The 12,106-nt window shown below is 35.2% G+C and overlaps 1 long non-coding RNA gene across 1 annotated transcript; it reads left to right on the forward strand.

The window, feature by feature from the left end:
* The first annotated feature begins 4,718 nt into the window (after positions 1-4,718).
* On the forward strand, positions 4,719-6,176 carry LOC143235704 (uncharacterized). Its single transcript, XR_013019358.1, has 3 exons — positions 4,719-4,786; positions 5,578-5,653; positions 6,012-6,176. It is a non-coding gene; the product is annotated as an uncharacterized LOC143235704 (long non-coding RNA).
* Positions 6,177-12,106: the final 5,930 nt, after the last annotated feature.

Genomic DNA, 12,106 nt, shown 5'->3' on the forward strand with positions numbered 1-12,106 from the left:
CTTCATGTGTCTCTTACTACTGTCACTGTTATGGGGAGTCTTTCTGTTCTGAAAGGTGTCTTTTCCATGTACTACACTCTTTGTCCGTAGATTTACGTTGCCACACTTGCTTGAAAGACAACTCTGACTAACAAAAATTAACAACCAGTGTTATATTTAGCATCTGTCCACTTTTATGGTCTTGACCAGAGTTGGATCTCATATAGTCTGACTAGTGACAGCCTGGGAGCTTAGTATATGCTTCCCCTCAACTGAAATAAAACATCAGGGTAACTGTTTACTTGAGTGGGCTGGGTCCACCATATATGAGAAAATATTTTGAGTCAGTAGTTGCAAGAAAAGAATTCTCGTGTACTTAACAGCTCTGACAAAAGTACTAAGTAGAGGAGACGAGTTTTCTTATACTCAACACCTTTCCAATAAAACTGTCTCTCTTCTTTTCTGTTGCAAATGCTTCCAAATCCAGAAACTGTCACTCTTTTCAATAGAAGTACCACTTGAATCTTTTTAAACTCATGTGATCAGGCAAGTGATTATAAAGATATTACCATTTGAGATACTTTGGTATTTTCAGTTAAATACTAATTTCCCGACAAGTATCAGAGCGTTCTTCTTAGTGTGTGAACAAATGGACTGAGCAAGTTTGAAACAAATAAGCAGAATCTTTATTAAAACAACAAAAAAAATTCAGTATGCATACCCCAAAATGATAGTTAAGTCTTGCTCCTCCCTAGCTAGCATTTCGGGATGAAGTTTTCCTTCACTCGTGGTCCCCCGCTTGTAAAGCGATAAGTCTACGGATTTACAACGCTAAAATCAGGGGCTCGATTCCCATCGGTGGACTCAGGAGATAGCCCAATATGGCTTTGCTATAAGAAAAAACACACCCTTCACTCGTCACTGAAAGCTCCAGTACCAACCACAAGTGTCTTCTAGTAGAAAATATGTCTTTTACTGCAGACAAATCAGGAGCACTGTTTCAATGGAATTTCAGACAATGTAGAAAGTTCGAGAACTTTAATGGAGTAAAACCGCTTTTGAAAGACAAGTGGACAAAGTTTCGTCTTCTATACAGTCTGAACTATATATCACATGGCCATGAGACTCTACATAAGTAACTACAGTTACCTGAAGAAGACCTCAGTATAAAAGCTAAAAAGTTGTCTCTATTTATTTTAACAGGCAGTTGTAGTCAATTAAAATTATCACACCTAGCGCAATAAAAGAAAACTGGTTGATAAAGGAAATGTATTTGTGCTCCAAATATCAACTTGATTTCCTAGTCCAGTGAACAGTTTCACCTCTTGATCTCTGTTAACTGACAACATTGGTTAGCTGTAAGTTTGAATTAACTTTACAAGTGGTCAACAAAGGATATTCCAGTTTCAGCTCATTTAATCTAGATTCAATACATAGCATCAAACGATGTCACCTACTAAAACAACAAAGGATAGAGCACCTAGAAATACAATGTCAGCAGCCTTGAACCACTTAATACTACCATGAAAGTGTGAAAATTAATAATCAATAAGTTAGAAATGTTACATGATACGATAAAAGGCGGAAGACCATGATATGCCTGAATACTACAAAACTATGCAATAAATTCTGATGGCACATCTCCTGTGGCCTGTCTACTTGTATTTTCAAGTAAACCCGATTTTCTGACGAGTGTCAAACAGACAAATCAGTAAATAACAGCAGATTCGAAGAATAAATAAGAAAAATGTTCTGTAAATAATAACGATTTCGGATAAGTTTACATAAATTAACTATATCTTTATCAAATAAATTGAAACACAATGTTTGTTTTTGAATTTTTGTGCAAAGCTACAAGAGAACTATCTACATTAGCCGTCCCTAATTTGGAAGTGATAACTAGAGGGAAACAACTAATAAACACCATTTAAAGCCGATTCTTGACCTCTTAGAGGTATGCTAAGAATGATTGTTATATATAACGTTTCAACAGCTGAGATGATAACATATTCGGCGACAGGTTTCTATCCCACCACTCACATGTTATGGGTCAAGCGTCCTAACCATCAAGTTAGGCGAGGCCCAGAAAAGCCAGTATTAGAAAGTATTCAACAAATAATATGTAGAGTAAGAAACATACTGACAATGCGTCTACTTTGGAGTAGAGATTATTTAAATAATTTTTATATTTCATCATTAATATCGCAAAGATTTCTATGTAAATAGCTTTAAAATGCTAAAAAAATTATCATAGGTAATGCAACACTCTTTGTTTCCTTCTTAAACAAGATATCAATTTATTTGAGAAATTTATGAGATAAGCTTGAATATATTTTCAGACTTCAAAACTAGTCTAAAAGAACCATATTATTTGTTGTGACGATAATGGCGAGAAGTAATCTTACGTATAACTACGATTACCAAACAAAAAGTGTTAATGCATTTGCAGATGAAAATTTTACTACTAATATGAATATAGATTTTGCTGAACTTAGGAACTTAGATGATGTAATTAGTGCTTATGACAAAATATGTCAAGAAGAGGTAAGTGCACGTCACTGGATTAATGCTTGACTGTTTACGTTATTTACTCTTTTTAAGTTGTAAACTTATTCTAAGCCTATTGCGCTCAATATACCGGTACTGAGGTAATGACACTGACATACGCCATAGACTTTAGAAACGATTATAGTAATACTAATGGTTCTATTTCGGTCGTAATTTCTGATAACATCAACCCATCAAAATGAAATTATAACTAGGCACTAAAATTAATTTATCATTGCAGTTTGTACTATTCTAAACAATTTATTGTAGTACTAGTAGATTCAGAAATAAATGGGAAATCTGAAAGAAGATAACTAAACATTTATTTTTAGTAACATTTTGTATCGTATCTAATTATTTACTTTATTTTTGGTATAGTTTTGAACTTAATGGGATTTTTGATGCTATATTTACAAATACATACTGTTTACACATGCTAGTGGTTATTTCAGTAATACAACTTATGTTGTCCCCTACTAGTATAGCAGTAAGTATACGGATTTACAATGCAGAAATCATGGATTCGATTCCCCACGGTAGACGCAGCAAATAACTCGATGTCGCTTTCATAAAGGAAATGCACTCAACTTCTGTTGGCCCAAAGTTTATTTGTCCTTTCAGTCTATTTAGTGTTAGATGAGCCATATTTACATTTTCTTTTTTAGGATAAAGCTGAAAAGAGTTAGAAAACTTACTTAAACAACAACCTCATTTGGAAGCCAAAGTTATGTCTCTTCAGAGAATGCTGTATGTATGAAAGTTTATATTTAATATAGTTTTTATGATTAGTTTCACATTTGTTTGTTTTTTAATAGCAAATCAGTCCTAGAGACCAGTGCTGTTTATAAACATTTTATGTGGTTAAATATTCTTACTTCACTTGTCTGCTAAAACTAATTGTTGTGATAACAATATCAACACAAACTTTATTTTAAATAAAAGTTAAACTTAAATGTGTGATAGAATGTTTTATAATCATATTAAACATTTAGTTCCATGTTTAGAGAAGCATGTTCAATCTCAACTAAGAATAATGTACATGTTATCAAACATTCATTGTGTTATCTTCAACATAACTGTAATGCAGTATTTTTAACTTTTTTTACTGAAGAGTTTTATATAAGCGGTATATGTATTTATTGTTTGTATCATCAGATTCAAATAAAGCATTATTTTTAAATTGCATTGTAATGATAGTCCTCTAATGTATTTAATCTCAACTTGTAATACAGTAATTGTGATGTCGTATCCAAAACTCAAATGTCAGAAACATAAGTATTAAATTAATATTCATATAATTTAGACTTTTTTTTTTCTTTGTTGTATGGAGTATACTACTGTAAATAAACTCAGTAGTTTAATGTTTTATTTATCATTTAGTAGTTTCATTCTATGTTTAATAAAAACATAATGATTCCAATTTGCTCAGAATTAGCTAAAACAAACTAACATAAAAGACTTATACTGGTTCTTCTTGAACGTATTATCACAGTAAAATGCTTAAAAAATCGTTAAGATTATGTGACTATTTATCATTATATTCAGACCGAACCTTCAGTTAGTTCATACAGATGCCAAACAATTATCTAGTATGGTGGCTTTCACTTCAACATTAGCAGAAAATATAAGCAGTAAAGTTAGACAGTTGGATTTGGGAAAGGTATGTCACTTTTATTATGATAACAGCTAATTAGGTTAGTACAAAATGTGCTAGTTGGAAAATTCAATCTTTTGAAATAATAATGTTACCAAGAGTTACAAGTGAATTTGAAAACCATGAAATATTTAAATGTGTATTCATGTATAGCAGTTAAAAAAAGGATTTGTTTGGGAAAAAAAAGGTTATTTCAGGGTTGTGCTCTTTAATATATTATAAAGGCAATGCTGTATGTACAGTTAAAAAAGACGTTCAGAATTATTGTGGTCAGTGCAGTAATAAAGTTAGGTTACGTTTGTTGATAGAAAAACTTAATCTGATTTTAGAGTCGCGGTCAGTGAATGCATGCAGAGAGTTGAGGATATATTGGACTTGAAGTTCTGTACTGATGGAGTGAGTACAGCATTAGAAAAATGAAGACTATGAACAGGTATAGTGTTGATTATTATATCGCTAAATTTGTAAAAGCTGTACTGATGGAGTGAGTACAGCATTAGAAAATGAAGACTATGAACAGGTATAGTGTTGATTATTATACGTTAAATTTGTAAAAGCTGTACTGATGGAGTGAGTACAGCATTAGAAAATGAAGACTATGAACAGGTATAGTGTTGATTATTATAGTTAAATATGAAGAAGCTTTACAACATTTGACTGCCTTGATACATTTGTCTATCTAGCTTAATTACAGATGAAGCCTAAATTTGCATGTGTATAAATCATGAACATAAAATTAAAAAAAAGGTACCTGTTGATCTGTCTCGGGCATCCTGTCCAATGAGTTAAGCTTAAAAAATTTTGTTTGTTTTTGAATTTTGCACAAATTTACATGAGGGCTATCTGCACTAGCCATCCTAAATTTAAGTGGTGTAAGATTAGAGGGAAGGCAGCTGGTCACCACCACTCACTGCCAACTAATGGGTAATTCTTGCCAATAAATAGTTGATTGATTGTCACATTATGGTGTCCCCACACCTGGAAGAGTGAGCATGTTTGGTGTAACGGAGGTTTGAAGCCATGACCCTCAGATTATGAGTCAAGTGTCCTAACCAACTAACCATGCTGGGCAAACTATTTAGAGTCAGTATTTTTTTAAATGTTTATCAAGCTTTGCATAAACACTGTCTGTATTCACCACTTCTGAAGGCACCCTATTCCAATTGCCATCCAGACATTTAGAAAAATAAAACTATCATAGTTAATGTTTTATCTCTTATTTTTCTGTTTAAGAGTCAGTTTCATTCAGTTCATATTTAATTGTTTAATGGTTCTTATGTTTATAGAATTATTAAGTATTAGTTGGTCATGGGTAAACTTTATTTTGTTAAATTAAACTGTCTATTATGTGAAATTCTGCTAGTCTGAATATGTTTTCACACTTCTCTTCAACATAGGCAGCAGCTCATATTCATAGGTTCTTGAGTTTGGATGAGTCTGTGTTGAAAAGGTCTGCTGCAGATAGTAATGAAGGTAATACATTATGATTAAATGACATGTTTAACTCAAATTTTGCTCATTTTTGAAAGTCATCATTAAGCTCTTGTCCTAAAATCACAAAATAGTTTTTGCAGTTTCCTTTGTTTTCATTTGAAGATTGAATAAAAAATTTATTAAATTTGCTCTAAATTCAATCTTGCATTTCTGATTTATGATAAGGAGTCTTAAATGTTCACTTTATTTTGCTGAAAATAAGGATATTTTCATAATTTTTTAAAATGATTATTAAGTATTTTTATCTGGTTTTAAGTATTTAATCCCATGTTTGTTAGTATTATTAATCCATTGAAAGTTTAGGATGTATGATTGTCAATTTTACTACCTCTTGAAGGAAGTAGCTTAGAAGAAGCCTTCTCCAGACTTCATGAAGCTGAATTCAAACTGAAGACTATAGTCATGCAGAAGTTTGACAAAGCAGTGTGTGATGGTGATGTGGCTTCAGTGGAGAGGTTTTTCAAAACTTTTCCACTTTTGAACCAACATGCTGAAGGATTGAAGAAATTTCTACCTATTTGTGTTCACAGGTGTGTTTTGTGCTTGTGATTTTTTTTTAATGTTTCTAAACCTAAATGTGTGTTATACATATATTTCCCATATGCCAGTGTTGTTGTTTTTTTTTTTTTAAAGAGTCACAAAGGATAAATATTTGTGATGATGAGAAACCCACTTGAAGTAAAAAATATATTCTTGAGACAGCTGGTATGGGTATTAAAACTAATTGAAATGAAGTACAGAAACTCCTTTTCGACCTTCTTAGGTCATCTTCATATAAACAAAGACAGTCTCGTTGTTAACCTGAAGAAGACCTAGGAAGGTCAAAACGCTATTCTATATTTTAATTAAAGTTTTAATACCCATACCAGCTGTCTTGAGAATACAGGGATAAACATGTTAATCTTAAATGCACATACTAAAATAAAAAAAAAAAATTACAAGCTGTTGGGCATAAAACAGTTCTTGATTGTTTATATATATAGTGTGGACCACTAAATAATATAAACTAATTGGTCAGCAGATGCTCAATGTAAATTTAAACAACACTGATAACTAGTGCAGATTGTCAATGTTGTTTCAAAAAATAACTTGTAACTGATGTGAGTGAGTTTATGGATTGTATTTGGATAATCTGCATGGAAGGTTTTAAAAGGTTTAATCTCAAGAGCAAGCTATTCAAAAATAACTTTAATTCAACTTGATTATGCAAATTTTGTCATGCATATTAATGCCTGAAGTTTGATGTTGGAATATACAAAATTATAGGAAAGGCATTGTTGTATGAGAATCAATAACTTTCTAAACTTGCATTGATAAACATAGTTATTTAGCTTTAACAGCAAAAGTATAAAGGTTACCAGCAAAATGTGTATTAGCCAATAAAGAACCATTGGTGAGGAAGGCATTTTACAATACCATACATTATCTCCACTCACAGATATAGCTATTCTCATTCAGTATTGCCCTCTATATGCATTTTTTTCACTTACACAAGTCTTGCTCTCTTATGCTCCCCACAAACATCATGGTTCAACTATGTGTTGCTTACAAATTATTATGTGACAACTTTCAACCAACTGCAGGGACACACCCTCTGATGCATATGAATTCCTCTATTCGATTCTGTCAAACTATCACTTTTTATTTTCCAGTGCTGTCGTTAAGACATTTTTTTTATTTGTGCTCCCTTTCCACATTTACTTCTAAAGTTTCATACTTCACTCTAACAGTTTTAAGTGACAACTAACTTATATTGTTTTTAACTTTTTATGGTTTATCACAGAAGTTTATTTTTCCACTTCAAAATTGATTCCTCATTTACTTCAAGCACTTCATTGCAGTGGTAAAGCCCATGATGCCTATGAGTGTGAAACAGACCCTCATTGCATCAATTGCAATGGTTCTCACCTGTTCTACCTTTGTTCTTGGCTTAAAAGGTCAGAAGAAAAAGAGGTACAGTATTTGAAATTGATTCAAAACATCACTTTACCCTAATGCTCTAAAGTTACTGTCCAACACTTCATCTCAGATGTATGATGTCGCGACTTTGTTTCATTACTATAGTGGGAGTGCAGAGGAATCTTTACCTCCGAAGAGTTGTTCTCAAACCAAATGAAAAGTCTTTTGAACTCCATGGTTAAAAAAAGTTGATGAATCAGTTTCCAGCACCCATCTCTGTCCCTAACATACAGCAAATCCCAAGATCCACTTCCTTTGGTTCCAGGTAAGGGCATTTCCTCGGGTACATCTTCTTCCAACCCTAAGATGCAAAACAATCCTTCATTCACGTCCTCATTTGCTGGAATCCTTTTCCAACAGCAAAGACCTGCTCAATCAACCCAGGGCAGGATCCATGTAGGTTGATAGACCTACCTCGAATAAAGACAATAAAGAAACTGACCCAATCATAAAAAAAGGGCTCTCCAATTTGCCTACACATAAATAAAAAATGGTCACCTTGATACAATGGAACTGTTGATTTGTTCTAATCTGATGGCATCAAAGCACTGAGTGCTTCCTACCATCCTATATGTCTTTCCTTACACAAAATATTTCTGAAACCTGCTAATACAGTCACCTTTTCAGCAGTTTTCTTTGTACAGAAATGACAGGCTGTGTGATGGACAAGTGCATGGATGGGTGGCACTGTTGGTTGATCAGCATGTGCCCTCCCTGTCTTTACTACTTGACACACCCTTGGAGGCCATAGCCATCCGTGTTTCCTTGGGTCATACCATCACTGTTTCTTCTCTCTCTACTTGTCGCCTGAGAGACCTATGATCAATCGGACCTTGATGCTCATTGAACAGTTGCTGTCTCCCCTTTTAATCCTGGGGACTTTAATGGACATCATCCCCTTTAAGGAAATGCTGTTATTGATAGGAGAGAACGCTGTGTAGAGCGTATGCTCTTTGATCACAATCTTTCTCTTTTCAATACTGGTTCTTCCACTTATTTTCACGCACCTAGTCAGTCCTTTACCGCTATTGATCTCTCGTGCTCCCCTTCATTATTCTCCCATTTTCATTGAGGGTTGACAATAAACCACTGGGCAGTGATCACTTTCCTATACTTTTGAGAGATACTGGCCATGGTCGATGCCACCCTACCCACATGCCTCGGGTGGAAGCTGGATCAGGCAGACTGGTTTACTTTCACTGCTCTCGCAGAACCCGATCCTGCCATCGTAAATCAGCCATCAATAGGCGACTGTATGTCAGCGGTAACTGACTGTATTATACAGACAGCTGGTCAATGTATTCCTAAACCTCAACGCGTTTTCCATGATATCCTCATCTGTGGTGGAATCCTATCACATGGCACAGAAGGCCTAAAACAGACCTGGGAAACATGTTTCATAGGTCACATGGGACAACATTCAAAAGGTCAGTGGGCAATATCTTGTTCTCTTATGGCTAGAAAGCAGTTGATACCGGAGCATCGCTGATACTCTAGGTGAAAGCTTTTGCTGGGTATCTAGCACTTCTGCTTCTTCCTCCATCTTTATAGCCATGAAGCCTCAGACAGAGCGATCACCTCTTTCCTTTGAGCTGATTGTCTCTATGACTATAATCGTCCCTTTACGCTGATGGTACTCAAACTGGCTCTTCATTGGTCTGGCAGTATATTGGCCAGAACTGATGATGATCACACTGTGAAATGCTGCCCATCTATCTCCTGCTTCTCTTGCTATTCTTATGATTTTTTTAACCAGATCTGGCAGGAAAATGTTTTTCCTGATACCTGGTGCCAGGCTATTGTCCTACCTTTCTCTGAGCCTGGGAAGGATCCCAAGATTCCTTCAAACTCCTGCCCAATTGCTTTGATGAGCTGTCTCTGTAAGACCTTAGAGAGGATGGTTAATGCTCACCTTGTTTGGTTCCTGGAATCAAACAAACTCCTTACCAGTATGAGTTTGAACAACAGCCTCCACCATGGACCACCTGACTTGACTTGAAGCGCCAATGAGAAAAGCCTTTTGAAACTTCTTGTATCAGTATTCTTTGATCTTGATGAGGGCTTATGATACAACATGGAGATATGGCATTTTGTAAGACCTCCTCCATGTGTATGGGTTACTGTGCCATTTGCCCATTTTTATTAAAAAATTTTTTTAATTGACAGGCAATTTCAAATTCATGTGGGTTTGACACTTTCCCATTCTTTCCTACAGGAACTTGAAGTATCTCAGGGCTGTGTTTTGAGTTTTACACTTTTCAGTATAAAGATTAATGCCATCACTGAACAACTCCCTCTTACTGTTGTAAACAGTCTCTTTGTCGACAACTTTCACATCTCATGTCAGTCATCAAACATGAGATATATTGGGCAGTAGCTACAGACTACCCTCAGTCGTTTACTGAAGTGGATCATAGCAAATGGCTTTAACTTCTCTCTCTCTAAAACTATTTGCATGCACTTTCACTGCGAACGGAGTATTCACCCTGATCCTGAACTCTGTATTGGTAAAGTTGTGCTGCCTGTGGTCTCTGAGACAAAGTTCTTGGGGCTTATCTTTAACCATAAGCTGACCTTTATACCACACATCAAGCTGCTACAAGAGCACTGAACATCCTCAGTGTCCTCTCTTCCACCACTCAGGAAGCAACGATGTTCTATGCTAAAGATATATTGTGCTCTTATTCAATGGAAACATGACTATGGATTGCTGGTCTATGGTTCTGCCAGGACCTTGACCTTAAAGATGCTGAACCCCATTCATCATCAAGGACTTGGCTCTGCACTGGAGCTTTCCTTACTTCCCCAGTTCAGAGCTTGTACACAGAGTGTCATGAACCTTCTTTGCACCACTGCTGTTTGCAACTGTCTTTACTATATGCTTCAAAACGTCATTCCTTACCAAAGAATCCCACCTGGGGTTGTGTTTTCTTATCTCAATGGACCATACTTTTTCAGAACAGATGATCTGCCATTGCTCCTTTTAGTCTTTGTATCCAGGTGCAGTTGGATGAATTGGGTCTGCCCTTGGATAACATTGCTGCATCCACTGGTTAGCATCCTATTATGGCTTATTACAGTTCCCAAATGTGACCTATCTTTAAGTTACCTGATTAGAAGTACTGTCTTCTATTTGCTTAACATCTTTCAAACCATCCTTCCGCTCCTATTTATATAGATGTTTTGAGAATTAGGTGACTGCATTTTTTCACTGTAAACCACTTCAAGTGACACACATATAAGCTCGTTTTAAATCTTTTATGATAACAAAAATGTTTACTAATTCCGTAATGAAAAACAACAAAGCATATTTTCAAATGAGGCAGGAAGAAATATAGATTTTCTTCCCCATATCATACTTGGTAGATTTGTTTTTTCAATAAGTGGTAATCCAAATAACCAGGATTACATTACAACAGCAGTCCCGTGTTTCGAGTCAAAACTATACGTTAAAAGATAACGAAAAACACATCATTTATAATCCATTCAAGTGCGTTTTAGCATCCGGAGCCAGTATGTCCAGATGGTTAGAGCACTAGACTTGCAATCTGAGGGTTGGGGATTTGAATCTCCGTCTTACAAAACATGCTTGTTCTTTCAGCCGTAAAGGCGTTATATGTGACGAACAGTCCCACTATTCGTTGGTAAAGGAGTAGCCCAAACGTTGGCGTAGGGTGGTGATAACTAGCTGCCTTTCCTATAGCCTTTCACTGCTAAATTATAGATGCTAGCGCAAATAACCATCGTGTAGTTTTGTATGAAGTTCAAACCAAGTTCATACTGGGGCATTTTGATATATTTGATACGATTAAACGATTGCGTATACATTATTCACTTTTCGTTTAATCAAATATACAAAAATATAATTTTGCGAATAACATAATATCAGTGTAAAAAAAATATTATTTATGCAGAGCGACTTGATTAGTTTAGAATTTCATGTAAGACATGGTTAGGCTGCCAGCAAAACATAAATCCTGGGATTCACAGCTCAGTCAGGGCACTCTAACCTTTAGGCCACGCCTCATACAACATGATCGAAATGATAGTTGTTCCAGAGGCGTTTAATATGAATTCCTTATCTTATTTTCACCTATTTATGACTAATGTTCATGAACATTACATAAGCAAGACACACTTTTCGTTCTGAATAAATGAAATGTCATCTGTACATAAGAGATGAAAATGTAGAGACGAGTAGCTACTGGACTCTCCTTCTATACTAATCTGAAACAAACTTATTCATGATACAGATTCACATGAATTATGTAACATTATTACGATGATATAATAAGAGGTGTGGGATCCTAAGGAGCAAGGAGAGCAATCGGTCCCCTTAAATGTGTACAAAGGAAATGGCAGCAGTCGCCTTCGAGTTAAAAAAGTCAGGTGGAACGAAATTTCAATTTAAAGATTATTAACTTTAATTCATGAAAACGAAAAGTGTGTGTGCATGCAGAGTATCTTAAGTTT

This window comes from Tachypleus tridentatus, chromosome 2, assembly GCF_004210375.1.
Source record: "Tachypleus tridentatus isolate NWPU-2018 chromosome 2, ASM421037v1, whole genome shotgun sequence".
Taxonomy (NCBI): domain Eukaryota; kingdom Metazoa; phylum Arthropoda; class Merostomata; order Xiphosura; family Limulidae; genus Tachypleus; species Tachypleus tridentatus.